The sequence below is a fragment of the Mixophyes fleayi genome, chromosome 7 (assembly GCF_038048845.1).
Source record: "Mixophyes fleayi isolate aMixFle1 chromosome 7, aMixFle1.hap1, whole genome shotgun sequence".
In the NCBI taxonomy this organism is placed as follows: domain Eukaryota; kingdom Metazoa; phylum Chordata; class Amphibia; order Anura; family Limnodynastidae; genus Mixophyes; species Mixophyes fleayi.
Genome location: NC_134408.1, coordinates 151,064,384 through 151,083,316, shown reverse-complemented (window position 1 = coordinate 151,083,316; position 18,933 = coordinate 151,064,384). Strand labels below are relative to the sequence as shown.

The 18,933-nt window shown below is 42.5% G+C and overlaps 1 long non-coding RNA gene across 1 annotated transcript in view; it reads left to right on the top strand.

Annotated features, from left to right (window-relative positions):
• The first annotated feature begins 7,216 nt into the window (after positions 1-7,216).
• Positions 7,217-18,933, top strand: part of LOC142097099 (uncharacterized) — a 35,281-nt gene continuing 23,564 nt past the window's right edge. Inside the window, exon 1 of the long non-coding RNA XR_012678126.1 lies at positions 7,217-7,527. This is a non-coding gene — a long non-coding RNA (uncharacterized LOC142097099). The remainder of the gene's footprint in view (positions 7,528-18,933) is intronic.

Sequence of the window (18,933 nt, the reverse complement as noted above, 5' to 3'; positions counted from 1 at the left end):
ACGTAACATCACACAGCTGGAGGGGCTGCACACGTAACATCACACAGCTGGAGGGGCTGCACACGTAACATCACACAGCTGGAGGGCTGCACACGTAACATCACACAGCTGGAGGGGTGCACACGTAACATCACACAGCTGGAGGGGCTGCACACGTAACATCACACAGCTGGATCGGCTGCACACGTAACATCACACAGCTGGAGGGGTGCACACGTAACATCACACAGCTGGAGGGGCTGCACATGTAACATCACACAGCTGGAGGGGCTGCACACGTAACATCACACAGCTGGAGGGGTGCACACGTAACATCACACAGCTGGAGGGGCTGCACATGTAACATCACACAGCTGGAGGGGTGCACACGTAACATCACACAGCTGGAGGGGCTGCACATGTAACATCACACAGCTGGAGGGGTGCACATGTAACATCACACAGCTGGAGGGGCTGCACATGTAACATCACACAGCTGGAGGGGCTGCACACGTAACATCACACAGCTGGAGGGGTGCACATGTAACATCACACAGCTGGAGGGGCTGCACACGTAACATCACACAGCTGGAGGGGTGCACATGTAACATCACACAGCTGGAGGGGTTGCACACGTAACATCACACAGCTGGAGGGGCTGCACACGTAACATCACACAGCTGGAGGGGTGCACACGTAACATCACACAGCTGGATCGGCTGCACACGTAACATCACACAGCTGGAGGGGTGCACACGTAACATCACACAGCTAGAGGGGCTGCACACGTAACATCACACAGCTGGAGGGGCTGCACACGTAACATCACACAGCTAGAGGGGCTGCACACGTAACATCACACAGCTGGATCGGCTGCACACGTAACATCACACAGCTGGAGGGGTGCACACGTAACATCACACAGCTAGAGGGGCTGCACACGTAACATCACACAGCTGGAGGGGCTGCACATGTAACATCACACAGCTAGAGGGGCTGCACACGTAACATCACACAGCTGGAGGGGCTGCACATGTAACATCACACAGCTGGAGGGGCTGCACACGTAACATCACACAGCTGGAGGGGTGCACACGTAACATCACACAGCTAGAGGGGCTGCACACGTAACATCACACAGCTGGGGGGGCTGCACATGTAACATCACACAGCTGGAGGGGCTGCACACGTAACATCACACAGCTGGAGGGGCTGCACACGTAACATCACACAGCTGGAGGGGCTGCACACGTAACATCACACAGCTGGGGGGGCTGCACATGTAACATCACACAGCTGGAGGGGCTGCACACGTAACATCACACAGCTGGGGGGGCTGCACACGTAACATCACACAGCTGGAGGGGCTGCACACGTAACATCACACAGCTGGAGGGGCTGCACACGTAACATCACACAGCTGGAGGGGCTGCACACGTAACATCACACAGCTGGAGGGGCTGCACACGTAACATCACACAGCTGGAGGGGTGCACACGTAACATCACACAGCTGGAGGGGTTGCACACGTAACATCACACAGCTGGAGGAACTGCACATGTAACATCACACAGCTGGAGGGGCTGCACACGTAACATCACACAGCTGGAGGGGCTGCACACGTAACATCACACAGCTGGATCGGCTGCACACGTAACATCACACAGCTGGATCGGCTGCACACGTAACATCACACAGTTGGAGGGGCTGCACACGTAACATCACACAGCTGGATCGGCTGCACACGTAACATCACACAGCTGGAGGGGTTGCACACGTAACATCACACAGCTGGAGGGGTTGCACACGTAACATCACACAGCTGGAGGGGTTGCACACGTAACATCACACAGCTGAAGGGACTGCACACGTAACATCACACAGCTGGAGGGGCTGCACACGTAACATCACACAGCTGGATCGGCTGCACACGTAACATCACACAGCTGGAGGGGCTGCACATGTAACATCACACAGCTGGAGGGGCTGCACACGTAACATCACACAGCTGGAGGGGTTGCACACGTAACATCACACAGATTATACCACGATACCTTAGGATCACGGTGTTGATAGATCCTGGGGGGCCACGTGGACACTATCTAATCTGTACATTTCTTTATTTCACATGTTAATTTTTTCTTAATGTATTTGACTTTTAGGTATTTTATTTCTTTTTGGTCATCTTCATTGTATGATTACATTGAGATCCGGGTGCGTTTACCATATGTATAATTGTTGAAAAAAATACAAAACTTTTCCGCCAGCGTATTTTCTGTCTCTAATCACTGGAACCTTGTTTATAACCTTATAATGTCCAGGTGCAATGTTGTGATTTTTAGAATTATGCAGCATATCAATATATTACTAAATGAACTTTCTTCCACTGTTAATTAGACCCTCGGCATAGTGGTCAGTGTATATCACGTGTCCTGAGGTCTCCTATCCACCTAGTTATAATTACTGCTGTAGAATTAGGCTAAGAGGATATTAGTGGAGGAAATCAGTGTCGGATGAGATGACACAGGGCTGCCACAACCTCAGCGCAACTCACAAGCTGCTAAAACTTTCCTGTGGGTGAATCACAGTTCACATCCGATCCCTAAGGCTGAGGATTGTGCCAGGTCATTCCTAGGAAGCCACTGTAATGGTAATAAGCACAACCAATGGATGTTCTGCACTATCACGGAAAATTGTGCAAACTATTTTTAAAAACAATGCAGCATGCTGGACAAATGTTGCACAAAGAGCAAGAAAACAGGGAAACTGCTCTCTGCAGACTCAGTGCAGCTATTGGTTATTATGCAAAACTATAGAATTATATAAACACACAGGATCTGCGTAATATTTGCACCTTTTTCTCTGCACTGGTTTTATAACTGTTGCTTATTGCGGCCTCACAGTACAATATGGAGTTTACTGTTATGGAAGATGTAAGAACAGAATAATGACAATATTAATTTTTTTACTAAATTACTTGAGAGTCAAGTTGGGGCTAACAATCCGTCTGCATCAATAGTACGAAGGGATGGATAAAAGCAGCGTTTGAACAATGATTTTGAGCTTTGACTGTGGAATTTAAAAATATTTATATTCTTTTGCGCGCAAGACTGCAAAGTTCAGATCTTTTTTTTGTTTTGTTTATAAAGTCACAATAAAACAAATGATATTTATGTGTTTATTGTTCTCATGAAGTAAAACTAAAATCAACAAATTAACAAAACATTTGAAAACTTGATGTTTGTGACATCTATTCATACATCATAAATGGATGTTTTGTAACGAGAGAATCTCAGGCCACAATTAGTGATGGCCGACACTATAATTTATTTTATGGCTCATTCAAACATGTACACTTGGAAAATGGGTTAAACGCATGAAAACTAATGTGTGATGAGTTTATTATCTATTTACATGCAATATAATATATTACAAGCTGTACAAGTAGGACGCATTAAGCATGAAAAATCACCCCACATTCTAAAATTTAAACACAGAGTTCACATTTTAAAACACAATGGTGTGAATGAGCCTATAGCAAACTATTAATTCTATTTTTAATTTGCATTTCAGGTGTTAGCCGCTCAAAAGCACAGTAACAGCAGATAGGTGTGAATAAGCCCCAGATCGTGCTTTGCTAGGCACGTGGCCATGAAGTGTTCAACCAGCATAACTGAACATTCTTGTTTTGCTACAATGTTTCCATCACACACCAAGAACAATGAATCTATATAGAGGCCATGGGAACCGTGCATGGCGTCAATTAGCTTTGGTGCTCTGTCACCTGCCGAATGACACTCAAACCAGGGAGGTGCCAGGTTCCTTATGCCAATCAAATGTTCTTCAGTCAACAATCTAGAGTGGCGGAATTAGCTGCTGCAGCTCTAGTCAGCGTGAAGATACTGGTAGAGTTCATCTCTCGTCACTGTGTTTTGGTCCCACTGAGCCACAGCGGTGAGAATACGAGTAAGGACACCAAAATACCCATATTCCACACATCTACCTATTATACCCTGCTTATTTTACAGGGACCACCTTAATCTCCACTTTGACCCAATGAAACTGAAATATTAATTTCCCTGTGCCCCCCCCCCCTTTAGCTTTGAGCCCTGTGCAGCTGCCGCTGTCGCATGACCATTCATCAGATAATAATTTCTAATTTTACGTATAGAGATAAGATACTTTATATAACACTGTAGCCTTCTCTCCGAGCAGAATAAGTGTCCCGTCTATTCCCACACTCAGTGTATTGATCCAACGCCCCCCCCCCCCCCCCCCCAGGTTAGCACATGCAAATTTCTGCGCATTTCAGGCCTCATTTAGAACTAGAGCCCAATCCAGCTGAGGGACAAACCACATTGCAATGTAAGGGTACAAATACAATTTGCATGCAGGAAAACTACTGGCTGCTGTTGCACATGGGACACACAATCTGGAAAGCTTTATTTTACATCACGATTTAAAGCTGAGCTAGGACACCCCCATTTCCAACTCTAAATCCACACATTTTAAATCTGCACCTGAACCGCAGCTCTGTATGGGTTTTTTTGCCGAGGTACAAAATTGCGTCATTATCTGGATTCACTGGTGACTGTAGATGAGGCCGCTGCAGCCACAGCCATGCACAAGGCTTTGTGAAATCTATCTAATCTTGATGAGCGCTCCCAGGATGGTCTACGGGCATTTCTGCGCCCTGGTGAAGGGGGCAATTACCTGCACACAAAACAGAGTGACAGGGGAGCACCAGGGTATTCCCTGGTAATGATGTCTTCCAACCAGGAACCAAAGAAGGTAAACAGCCTAATCAAAGCTTCTGGGGCACCAGGGAGAAGCGGATGAAAGCTGTAGCAGGTGCTAATGGCACCAGCACACCGGCATAGAGCGCTCCCCTTTGTCTCCATGAACTTCAAAGCATTGATTGATACAATAAAGACGTCCTTGGCTTCTCTCCGTGCCCCTGCCTGGTCGGAGCTGAGGGACACAAGGAAGGAGCTTGCGGGTGATTAGCCCTGAGTTAAATAGGGCCTTTTTTTCTCCCCCTTAAAGGGAGCTTTGAACTCTAGATGTGTGTTGTTTTTTTTTTAACGACCCTTAGGCATTCACGTCTTATCATGGAGCATGATTACAAAATGATATTGTGCATACATATAGAATCCTTTCAGTTTCATTCGGCCTTACAATGGCTTTCAGGAGCATGTACGGAACCACACCTGGGGGGGGACGGGGTACACAGCTGGAATTTGCACTACGCCCTTCAAAGTGCAAACATTGATTAGAGCTCAGCCCGAAAAACCAGGTCACTTGTTACCCTTCATTTACTAACTCGTTTTTTTTACCCACCTATGGAATGGATGACAAATCTTCTGCAAATATTTCAACAGAGGCCGACAATACGTAACGCCATCACTGCATGATCTAAATACAGATACTTACTGTTAATGGTGTTTGCGGTGTGAATCTTTCCTGCACTCCCACCGTCACCATGTACACTTATCACAGCTCCCAATCCCCTCATTTACCAGAAACATTCTCACTACAGTTGCAGAGTGTAAGCTGCTGGGGTTAGAGTTGTCTTTCTTCTTCTGATCCTTTGTACATAATGTAACTTTACAATGTACTTATCTGATCCTTTTCCTCTGTCAGGCTCTGTTTATGTATTGTGGAAATATGTCTAAATTCAAATGTTTGAATAAAAATGAACTGGGGGGGGGGGGTACTGGTGTAGACTATCTATTACTGCTAAATAAGAGATGACAAATCTAATATACAAAATACCAATGTATAAGAAATAACAGGTGGTTGTATCAAATGTGGATGAGAACTTTTTATGATCTTGTCAGAACTGACTGTTTCCCCCATGTCACTGGTTCTAGAGATGTGCGGGCATCTCTGGGCTCTGTCACTCTGTCCCATCTATAACCTAGCGAAAGCTCCGGCTCAGACTCTTCACATCCTATATATTGCACAGTATTGTGCACCAATGGATGAGGTCAGGGCCGCCGAGAGGGGGGGGGAGCGGGTACATTTTACCCGGGCCCGGCCATGCCAGGGGGCCCGGGCCGGAACCTTACTGTTAATTTAAAAAAAATATTATTTTTTTTTTTCATGCCCTGCGGTAGTGGGGTACGGGTCCTCCTCGATCGTTGGTGGGGGGAGCTGTAGGAAATAAAAATAAAAAAATACATACTCACGTGACAGCTGCGCTCCTTCTCTCTGCTTCATTCATACTGACTGCCGGGCGTGACGTCATCAAGTCACGCCCGTCAGTCAGTGAGGAGCGCTGCAGCCAGGAGGACCAAGCATGAAGAAAGAAGAGGGAAGAGAAGACAGAAGACAGAAGAGAAAAGAACAGAAAGAAGCTGACATAAGGTGAGCAAAGAAACGGAGGCAAGGGGGAAAACAGAAAGGGACAGTGCTATAAAGAAGGGAGAGAGTCACAGAGGAAATATAATGGGGGAGAGAGGCACAGAGGAAAGATAATGGGGGAGAGAGTCACAGAGGAAAGATAATGGGGGAGAGAGTCACAGAGGAAAGATAATGGGGAGAGAGTCACAGAGGAAAGATAATGGGGAGAGAGGCACAGAGGAAAGATAATGGGGGAGAGAGGCACAGAGGAAAGATAATGGGGGAGAGAGTCACAGAGGAAAGATAATGGGGGAGAGAGTCACAGAGGAAAGGTAATGGGGGAGAGAGGCACAGAGGAAAGATAATGGGGGAGAGAGTCACAGAGGAAAGATAATGGGGGAGAGAGTCACAGAGGAAAGATAATGGGGGAGAGAGGCACAGAGGAAAGGTAATGGGGGAGAGAGTCACAGAGGAAAGATAATGGGGAGAGAGTCACAGAGGAAAGATAATGGGGGGGAGAGGCCCAGAGGAAAGATAATGGGGGAGAGAGTCACAGAGGAAAGATAATGGGGGAGAGAGTCACAGAGGAAAGATAATGGGGGAGAGAGGCACAGAGGAAAGATAATGGGGGAGAGAGGCACAAAGTAAAAAAGAAGGGGGAAAAGCAGCATGAAGGGTGCAGTGTGAGCATAAGGGGGCACAGTGTAGTTGTGATGAAGGGGCACAGTATTGTGTGTGTGTTATGGCACAGGGGGCTTGTTGCAATGTAGTGTGTGTGTGAGGTAGGTGGCGGCTAATTAATGGGCGCTATTTTGTTTGTAGGGTGATGGTGAGGCAATTTAATAGTGGGGACTATTCATTTAAGATGGGGTGGTTTGGGGGCTATTGAATATGGGGGTGAGTTTGGGGAGAATGAGGTCCATTTATTAAATGTGACTATGAATTATTTAATGGCAGTGATGGTTGCGGGAAATAGGTATTGCTGTTTGCAGGAAGGGAATAGGTTTATTTATTAAATGTGAATACTATTATTTTAATGTTGGGGCTGGAGGAAGGCCTAATTATTAATCGTGGGGCTGGCTGGCTGTAATTTTCTAAATGTAGCCATTTTTTTTTCCAAATAGGCCCTTCAACATTCCAGGATCCAGACAAGCCGCAACTAAAGAAACCAGCAGCCACAGGTGGAGAAAGTGAGAAGAACAGGTAGAAGAGAGCAGCACAGTGTGTGAAATGTTGTGATTCTAGTAGGGACAATGGCAATTTTTGGTGAGTGTTGTGCCCAATGTAAGGTGTAGGCCAAGACTGAACTCTTTGTGTACACACTGCATTCTTTGCATACTACACTGTGGTGCTAGATGTCTTAAAAGTCAGGAGTGCTGGGACATATGTGACGCTCTGGTGAATTCAGGACCTAGTGATTTTGACGTGCTAGCCACGCCCCAACAGCGCATTACCACGCCCCCAAATGTATGACCACACCCCCGTAAATTTTTGCACCGCCGTTGGGTTAGCCACGCCCCAACGGCGCATTGACAAGCCCCTGAATGTATGAGCACACGTCCGAAAATTTTGACGCTGCTGTAAGGCGGCGCAAATTTTTTGGGGGGGCTTACTCGACTATGAGGGGGGCCCCATGAATTTGTTGTACCCGGGCCCTGAATTCCTCTTGGCAGCCCTGGATGAGGTTCTACAAAGGCAAAATGTCTATAGGGGAATATTGCTGTGATTCAGATGGAGAATCTATAAGTATTAGTAGAAAGAGCCAGGAGGACGGTTGAGGCGATTGTGGAGCTCACAGGACTCTGGGAAACGCTCTGTGGGATGATATCTGGGAGAAACTTAATATTAGGTCCAGTCTTTGAATACTCTAAAATAAATGTTTTTACCCAAGAGCTAACACTTTATGCTTTAGGGATTATCACTCTCACTCTCGCCCTCTGAACGGTCCCCTTTAGCAGCTTTCTCTCTTGATCTCCACATTATCAGGTCATGGTCTATATTTCTGGACATAGGTACTACACTTATGCAGCGTTCCCCCTGCTCATAGTCATGGTATTTGGGTCTCTGTCATCTGACAATACCCAGAATTTGGATCAATTTAGCAGTTTTGGGCTTGGTGTCTGAATGTGCGTAAATACTTTCACTAGTTTTCCCCTTGGAACTCTGCCAACAACACTTTGTATGGGATCTCCCTTTAGCTCACACCCCTGGTCATCTAGCGGACACGGTCCAGGCTATCTCCAAGACTTATCTGTAGACATTATTATTATTATTATTATTATTATTATTATTAATAACCTCTATTTATAGGGCACCACAAAATTTCCGCAGCGCCGTACAGAGACAGACATAAGACCATACAGGGTAAGAACAGTACTGAACATTAAAACAAATACAAGGACTTCAAACATGCCAAACACAGCTTGTATAGTGACCTAGGAGCACAAGAAGAGGTAGAGAGTCAAAAGGGAAGAGGGCCCTGATCGCAAGAGCTTACATCCTAGAGGGAGGGCAAACAGACAGGAGACATAAAGGGAGTCAGAGGAGGGGATCAAGCGCAAGAGAGGGGGGAGAGAGAGGGTAATTAAGTATGGATAGAAGATTAGGTGGACGGCTGTTAGGCTTTGAGGAAAAGATGGGTTTGAAGGAGCCCACATTAGGGGGCAGACAGATGGAGCGTGGGAGGTCGTTCCAATGAAGAGGGGCAGCTCGGGAGGTGTCTTGGATTCTGGAGTGGGAAGAGGTGATCAGGGTGGAGGAGAGGCGACGGTCATTGGCCAACCGCAGGGACAGGATGGAGTATGAAACAACTCGGACTCTGCTTACCCTCCATTAGCTCCTCGGTCTCAGTTATGGATAGAGAGTTACACTAATCATGGTCAGACCTCTGTCCATCAGCAACGGTCTTTATAATCTCGGCATACACAGTCCTCTACACTGACTCCCGATCCCTTCCCAAGGGTTCTCCTACTTAGCCCCTTAATGAGTGCATCCTACTAATAGTACTTGGCCTGAGAGGCATTATATGAACATATATGAGATAACTGATATCAATGTGGGAAGCTGTTTTTTAAAACAAAAGTAGAGAACCTATCAATGTATTCAGAGTAAAACAAGGTGGCAAGGACATCAGAAGTTACAAATTGTGATGCAATGGGAAGTTCTACAAATATATATATATATATTGTATGATAAGAGCACCCCTCCCCTCTGCTAATGCATGCACGAACAACTTCTTGCTCTATAAACAATACTTTTATTGATTCATCACAATAAAACATCATACACTTCTGTCAGGATGACACCAGATGACCTAACACTGACTAGACACAGTCCTTCTGTCTAGACACCGGCCACTATCTGGTATTGGTCGCCCTGTACAAATACACAATTCTGGTTTATATGCAGAAAACCCCTCCATTTGGCCTAACCGCTTCATTAGACCCTAATATATATATATATATATATATATATATATATATATATATATATATATAAAACAAGATGCCTTTTATTAATGGCTCAGGATGTTTTGTATGAAGCTTTCATTTCCTAACTAAATATGATGCAAGAATTAATATTATTCTCTTTTATCTATAATGTGCTAGCATATTGTACATTGAGGGAATCATAAAACAGACAAATAACATACTCTGACATGAAGCAAAAATTAAAGATGGCCCTGCCCAAAGAGCATATAATCCAAGAGTTGCGAAAAACACTCTATACGTAACATTCCAGTTGGTAACTGCAGGTACAGTACTAATTCCTGGCTCCAGGCAATTGGTAACTTCAGATACAGTACTAATTCCTGGCTTAAGGCAGATGGTAACTGCAGGTACAGTACTAATTTCTGGCTCCAGGCAGATGGTAACTGCAGGTACAGTACTAATTCCTGGCTTAAGGCAGATGGTAACTGCAGGTACAGTACTAATTCCTAGCTCCAGACAGAGCACCAGTTCCTGGCAGTGCTATTTTCTGGTACTAGGCACCTAACAACATAACACTTGCAGAGACTCTTGCATGCATTCACCAGGACGTAACACTTCCCCGCACACTTCAGTCCCCCATCTCTCCATTCACTCTCTGCATCTTACCAAGGTGCCATCGCTGTAGTAGCTGTTTCTTGGCTCACTCCCCATTGTAAGTTTAGCAACAAGGGTTGGAATGGGGCATATCTTGTGGCTAATATTGGACAATTGATTATATGCTGGAGAGCCGTGGCTTTATTATGTTAGATGATAACTGGAAATGCATAATATATGACCGGCGTTAATGTCAGTGGGTGAAAGCTCAGATTTCTCACTCAGGGCCTGGGCTCTAATACCACAACTGAGCACTAATATTAAACAATTTCTATGTTATGCCGTGGTTTAAAGTTATATAGCTTCATAAACCAATTTTTGTTTTCTCTATTTTTATTTCCCTTTATTCACGCGGTTAATGTTTTCTTCCATATATATCTGTTATCTGTTATAACTTAACAAGCTTATTATATGTTGTGTTTGGTCCCTGATACACTGTTACATTCCACTCTTCAAATGTATCAAATAGCAAACGTCATTCTGCAAGTGGGTGTGGCCTAGTATATGTCTGCATACAAGCAGATCAGAGTTGTTACATAAAATAATGGATTGAAACAAATTAATAAGTAGCACAACAGTTTTATTTTGGTTTTTTTTATACTAGCCATTTTATAACTTGTAAAATTTAAAGGTGGCTATAAGCATATTTTTCTCTCTTGATTCACTTTGTGGCAAGTTTGCTGCAGTAACGTTATTATCAAACACCACATACTGTAGGTGATACGTCGTTTGTTCTGCTTCCAGAAAGACTCTCACTTACAGAGAATCGTTTTCTTTTACATCTACATTTGGATGTGACAACTTACTTACTGCCAGCACTGGACAATAGCTGTGTACAAATCCTGTTAAACAATATTATCTGGTGACTGAAAATAGGACACGTTACAAAACGGTGCATTGGAAAGGCCATATTGTTCAGTGCTGTGTACAACTGTGTCTGCGCGGATTCCAAACTGCTTTTAGGGAAAGTCTCCTTGCAGACCATACAGCCACAAAGATCCTCATTGTTACACCTGGAAGCATGAAAGAGGATTAACTTTACTAGAATGCAAGATACAAAAGCATTAGGCTTGCATGGCAAAGGGTCTATGGAAATGAATGTGTTAAAACACTATTCAGATCGGCCATCTCGTTGCAAAAGAAAAAGAAAAAATGAACAAAGGTTTTCTGCCTTAAATCATAACACTCACTGCCGTGAGTTCAGTATGGATATTAGTCAATTTAAGTGGAAAATACACAAACAAATATCTTACATGCAAGAAGGAGACTTGCATTCAAAACACTCATCGTTTTTAAAATAAATAACAATTTCATATCATTCCCCTGTGAACACAATCCAGGGATATTTTTCTGCATCAATTGTATATTATATAGTTTTATTACCCCTTAATTCTATTACATCAACTACAAGAGAAGAGGTTCTGTAACAGAGCAGTGTGGAGCCTCCAATCAGACAAACAGACAGCAGCTGCTGAGAACATACATCAACAAAGGTATATTCGCTACTTATTAACTTATTCCAATCCAATATTTTGTGTAACAACTATCTCCCAACTGCTGGTATGCAGACATATACTAGGCCACGCCCACTTGCAGCATGACGTTTGAAATATGATACATTTGAACAATGGAATGTAACTGTATCAGAATTATAACAATGACAAAACACAACACATAATATAATATCTATCTCAATAGATAAATATGAAAGAAAGCATTATCTGCGTGGATATAGGAAAATAAAAATAAACAAACACAAATTGGCCTATGAATCTATATAATCTACCTATACTAATATATATATATATATATATATATATATATATATATATATATATATATATAAAAGAGAAGAGTCAGTATTTATTATACCGAAAGGAATGCAGGAGACGCCCAGTTAGCGGAAGACCTTCCGGATTCCTAAGACAGCAGGCAATTCTCCCAGGGAGCACTTACCTTCCGCAAGGCTAGTGGTGCCATGATGTAGATTACTTAGGTGAGTGGCGCTTTGTGACTACTCCACCCACTTGATGCAGATTGCATCATCAAAACCCTCTCACATCTTCCAGAAGAAAGGTGGCAGCACGGTGGCTCAGTGGTTAGCACTTCTGCCTCCCAGCACTGGGGTCATGTGTTCAATTCCCGACCATGGCCTTATCTGTATGGAGTTTGCATGTTCTCCCCGTGTTTGCGTGGTTTTCCTTCGGGTGCTCCGGTTTCCTCCCACACTCCGAAAGCATACTGGTAGGTTAATTGGCTGCTATCAAATTGACCCTAGTCTGTCTGTCTGTGTGTGTTAGGGAATTTAGACTGTAAGCTACAATGGGGCAGGGACTGATGTGAGTGAGTTCTCTGTACAGCGCTGCGGAATTAGTGGCGCTATATAAATAAATGGTGATGAAGTTGAATAGCAGCAGGCATGGATTAAGACCACACATTCATTTGAAGCGGTCAACAAAAGTTCTTGAAACCTATTAAACTCTGCTGCTGGCAGTCTAAAAACATAATGTAAGTGAACAGACCTGTGCTTTTTCTATTTCAATGTTGCTTGCAGTGTTCAGAAGCGTTTTCGCGCTGTACAATATAATGGAGCTGTACGGGAACTCTCATAGTACATCATACACTGGGCTCTGCAAACGTGCTTTCAATGATATCTTAAAGAGAAGACACAGCACAAGGCAAAACGTTACTTACTGTAATGCGCTCCAACGCTTCTTGGAGATGCTAGGAGACCTGTCCAGGCCTTTGTGCATAAATTAATATTTATCTTTGTACATTAGCAGCTTAACACATGGATATATGCCACAACAAATTACACAACACTCAAATTTATACAAATGATGATTCAAAAATATTTGTGGGTAAAAACATAAATAAATAAAATTAACTGAATTATTTGTATTATTCTAAACAATAATATCCTAATATGACAAATGTATATTTTATTCTATTTTTGATGATTTCTCTGATAAAATACCTGGCAGGTCTATGGGTCACCGCCAGCAATATGAGCTGATGTAATCCCTGTGAAAACTTTACATTCTCCAGGGATTTCTGCAGGATGTTTTATGAGGGCTGTATCATGGAATATGACAAGACATGATATTTATATAATGAGTGTGACGTCAATGTTCTTACTGCATAACCTGTTCCCATTCCACACAGATCGCAAACAGCCAGGACGGTTACTCAAACATTAACCCAGAAAAGAAACAGAAAAAACACCATTTAAAGAACCACTAAACCCTAAAATATAAGTTTTCATATATGAACCATAAAGATTAAATACAATGTACAGTGTCGCCTAGATATTTGCATAACATTCTCCTGCAGGTCTCTTAAAAAATAAAGAATCACCTTCCTAATCCATTACAAACAGATGAAGCCCCTCCCACATATTCAGGGCAGTGTCCTGATTGGATATGAAATAGATAAAAAAATCTGAAAACACTTGTCCCGCCTCTTTGTATGAATGCTCCAATCCACATAGTTGATTTCTGCAAGGCAAGGCTGTCTAGCTGTCAGTCACTCTCTACCTGCTCAATTAGAGAACTTCCCCTCTAACACGGCAGCTGCAGATCAGACCAGAACATCCTTTAAAGATGGACTGCAACTGATACGAGCATACTAAAGAATGATTCAATGATCACTGGGTGATTTGGAGCACTGCACCTTGGGCTTCAATAAAAAAACAAAACAAAAAACAAAACAGTTTGTATGTGTTAGGAAATTTACATTGTAAGCTCCAATGGGGCAGCTACTGATGTGAGTGACAAACATTATCTGTACTGCGTGCGCAGTTAGTGGCGCTATAAAAATAAATGGTGATGATGATATACCACAGTGATAACGTGTGGACATTAATTATCACACACACTAAGTTCATGCTTTGTGCATACATGTTGTCCTCACATACTTTACTTAAACCTCGGCTGGATAAGAAATCTGCATTCTATATATTTCTCCCTTGTATATCTCTATGGGCGTCATTTAAATGAAATATTTGCCTATAATTACTTTTTACCTCCGCTGATTAAGTAAAACGGCAGCTTTTAGTTTTATCAATACATGCAAAACGGCCACAAGATTTGCTCAATATACTCTATAATAAAAATAAAATAAAGTCTTTGGACATAGATCTACATCCTCCCCCCCCCCTTATTATTAAATTGTACTAAGCACCTTCACATCAGACAGGCATTCTTCCCCTTGGGTACCTAGAAATTACGGGTCTGATTCATTAAGGAAAGTACATTTTAAAAAAAGGAGTAACTTTGCACCTGGGCAAAACCATGTTGTATTGGAGGGGAAGTAAACTAAAAATGTGATGGCAGATTTATAGTTGGTGTAGGGCATGTCCTAGATCAACTTTAAATTTCAGAGTAAAAATAAAGCTATCAAATATTTGTTTGCTACATGAAAAAAAGCCAGTATTTAACTTATGTGCAAGATAATAAACTAATTTCCACCCTTGCATTGTAATATGGTATGTCCAGGAGTAAATGTACTCCTTTTTTTTTACCTTACTTTCCTTAATGAATCAGCCCCTACATCTGCAATCTTACTGTGCCACCAGCAATGACTTTGTTGTTTATTTTGTGTGTAAATGTTACATTTAAGATTGATGTGTTTTGTTATATTTATAAACCAAAATAAAGTTGTTCAAAAAACAAAACAAATTATAAACAAACAAAATAATGCTACTTATAACTACAATGTATTTCATTCTGTTTAGGGGGGATGGATGCAATATATAAATCCTGAACATTTTGTACAGGGGAGAATTGTACCTGAAAATTGACAGAATTATCTATAATATGGAATAGGAGATATCATGTAAGGGGCACTGGTTTTCTGGGGTAAAGTTTATCCAATTTCCCAGAATATGAGGTTCTACCCAGGAACGTCACTTTTCTCTCCATCCCCATGGGAAGTTTGTACATTTAATTATGGATTTAGAGAGGTGGGTGGAATCGCTCCATCAAGTCTTTTTTTTTAATCCATCTACAGTAGTTTCTCTTTGTTCTTTAAGATTAAGAAGAGGTGGCAAACAGCCAAACACGCTTGTGCTTGATTGCCCCAGGCCAAAGCAACCACAATCATCAACCAGCGTGCCTATAGGCCTGTGTAATTAACTCATCGCATGCTGGGGCCGGCGATCTAGAATGACAATCAGGGGCCTCGCATGTGGTATATTGCTTTCCTCACAATGTCAATATTGGTTTTCTAGCAGCGGATGAGCGGGAAATATATGAAAACACTTTTTAGAAGACGTCCTAGAGACAATGTTTGAACCCCTGGGACGTGTATTAAGCAGCTGCTTCAATGTTTGCTTGCGTTACTAAAGCCAATAAAGGCTCCGGATTCAGTGCTCTGTGTAGTGAAAGGAGCACCGCTCATAGTATATCACTATATATTCACTATATATAACCTGCTATAGCACAGCCTCAGCGACACACCAATTAAAGGGAAAGTACAAAGATTACATTCACTTACGCTTATCTACACGTTTAATAAAACAGAATGTGCAGAAGTCGTTCTCCAGACTGAATCTTATTTCTCCGCATAGGTGGACGCAGGAGTAAATAACAAATCCGCTACCGGACACATCTTTCAGGGTACTAAAGAGGTAATTCCACACAAAAAAAGTTAAAGTTCTGTTTTGGGTGAAATATGCGTTAAGCAATGTGGGCGAGGAACCCTTGAGAACCCTTCATGAGGGGGGGGGGGGGGGTGGTGTCTTTGCAGAGGCTCCCATAGGGATGAAAATCGATTATCACCGGATGGTATTATTAAGTAGACCCTGAATAGCTGAGAACATTATATTTAGGGTCTTGTACAAGGGGCAAAGTACCTATGAAATGCTAAGAACGTGACATCATTGCTCCTACTTGTGCTTCTAAGATCGGTATGGAAACACAATGGTGTTTATTACAAACAATAGGTGTCTATAATAAGCTTTGTGGTTGCTCTGTGCAAATTCACAAAATTATTATGGTGGAAGTTCCAGTTTGAGAATCAAATGCACAAGAAGGTTAATGTCTGGGCACACACGGAGCCTAGAGATGAACAAACGCTCTGCTAGAGAGTGTATCTGGAGAGTGTATCTAGAGAGTGTATCTAGAGAGTGTATCTGGAGAGTGTATCTAGAGAGTGTATCTAGAGAGTGTATCTGGAGAGTGTATCTAGAGAGTGTATCTAGAGAGTGTATCTGGAGAGTGTATCTAGACAGTGTATCTAGAGAGTGTATCTGGAGAGTGTATCTGGAGAGTGTATCTAGAGAGTGTATCTAGAGAGTGTATCTGGAGAGTGTATCTAGAGAGTGTATCTGGAGAGTGTATCTGGAGAGTGTATCTAGAGAGTGTATCTGGAGAGTGTATCTAGAGAGTGTATCTGGAGAGTGTATCTGGAGAGTGTATCTGGAGAGTGTATCTAGAGAGTGTATCTGGAGAGTGTATCTAGAGAGTGTATCTAGAGAGTGTATCTGGAGAGTGTATCTAGAGAGTGTATCTAGAGAGTGTATCTAACATCTTTATTGTAGTGCTCTAATTACATGGCCCCTGCTTACTCCTTCTACTGCAAATAGCTACTGACAATTGCACAACATGGGCCCTGCACTGCTATACAATGATACATTTACACGGGGGAATTCAATTCCCCCTGAATTAGCGAGGCGTTAAAGTTATCAACGTTATTACTGTCATTTTAACCTGGCTTTCTGCAAAAAGCAGCCGTAATAACGGTAATAATGTGCAGCCCGTGTTACTTTTACCCGTAACGCCAATTGAATTTCCCCCATAATGCTGAAAATGTGGAAATATTTAGTAAAAAAAAGATCAATGTTTGGGGCTGAGACTTCAATCTCCTTCTGTCTGTTCTGACAAAAAGTGCAAATTGTCTAACTGCACAAAATAGTAAAAGAAGATGCAGAATTTCATCAGCAAATGTACAATAGGTCAAATATGTTGCTGAAGAGTTTTGAAAATGTTGCTGTTCTCTCTACTGCTGGGAATTTCCGCTTTCTATGAATTATATCACTGGCTCCCATGGGTCAATTCCATCATTACCATATATTAGAAACAGCTCTGCTGGTGAAAGCACAAAATATAATGTATATATTGAGCATAGACAAAGACTTTTAGGAGGCTAATTATGGCCCGTTGTATTTGCTCAAATCAATTATCAATTCTTAATACGATGATAAGAAATTAATTAACATTAATTAACATAAGAAGTTAATTAACAATTCATTAAAATTGATTGTCCGAGACAGCGGCTTCGATAGGAGCATGCTCAAGTGTATATTCTACAGGGTCTTATGGCCTAGGACCCCTCTCTCCCTATAGGGTAGAATAGATAAACACATCTTCAGATGGCGTTAGCTTGATACATAGGGCATAATAGCAGTACCCATAGATACCTGGGACCGCAGCAGATATGTCCTGGAATCCCCTTATAATAAGTAGCGTCGTTACTCGATAATGCGGTAATCCTCTGAAAACTGCAGTTTTCGGGGGATTTAAACCTCTTCGGAGGTTCATAAATTAGTCTCTTAATGTGCTGGGAAAGAAATGAGATTTCTCACAAATATCTTTACTCCCGGTCTACAATATGCAGCATCCGAAAACCCTGAGAGGCGCAGAAACTCCAAGTCCCTTGTCCCTCCCCTGCCACATTTAATCAGTCATGTATTTCAATTGTACAATGATTCACTCAACCCAACTGAAGGAGAGCGCGGAGTGAAGGGATGGGCTGAAAGCATGGGAAATAGGGAATAAAAACTGTCTTTCCTAAACAGGGTAAGTTCTGGCTGTTTGTGAGATGAGAACGGCCGTGCCACTGAAGGGAACGGCATAGATTTTCGAGAGCTATTCACGGCAGGGTCAGAGGTCAGAGTCAAGTCACAGAAGGTTGTCACAGAATCCTGGACGACAATTTCATGCCCTGAATTAGGACTCTCTGTCCGGTGCAAGCAAGCGAACCAAACAAACACTGCAGTTTTCCACTCTGATTAGCAAAGTCAAAAGAAAGTCCAGTGAGTAAACACATGTTGTTTTTTAATGTGTTCCCCCCAAAAAATAGCCCTGCTTTAATGAGTTTGTTGTCGGAAGTGTCCTCAATGTATCGCTTGGTATTTTACCCAACACAAAGGGAGTTCTATAGTGTTGTCTATAGGATTGTCCTACGCCCCAAGATGGGATGGCAAACGGTTCACAATGTTTTATACGACTCTAAAACTGAAGTAAACAAAATACACAACATGTGGTCTAAAAATAGCCTTAGCTACTGCGTTATTTAACGGTAACTATGTAACTAAGAGCCCTAAATGAGCACGGACAGCATGGAAAAAGATTGATATCCTCCAACTATCTATGGGGTTGGAATAATTTTACTGCAAGTTTCAGGATTATCTTTAAATAATATCCACCTATTGCAAATCTGGTGCAAAACTGCAGCGTAAGACATTTATTTGGTATCCAAAATCATATCGATAGGTTAATTGGCTGCTATTTAATTGTCTGTG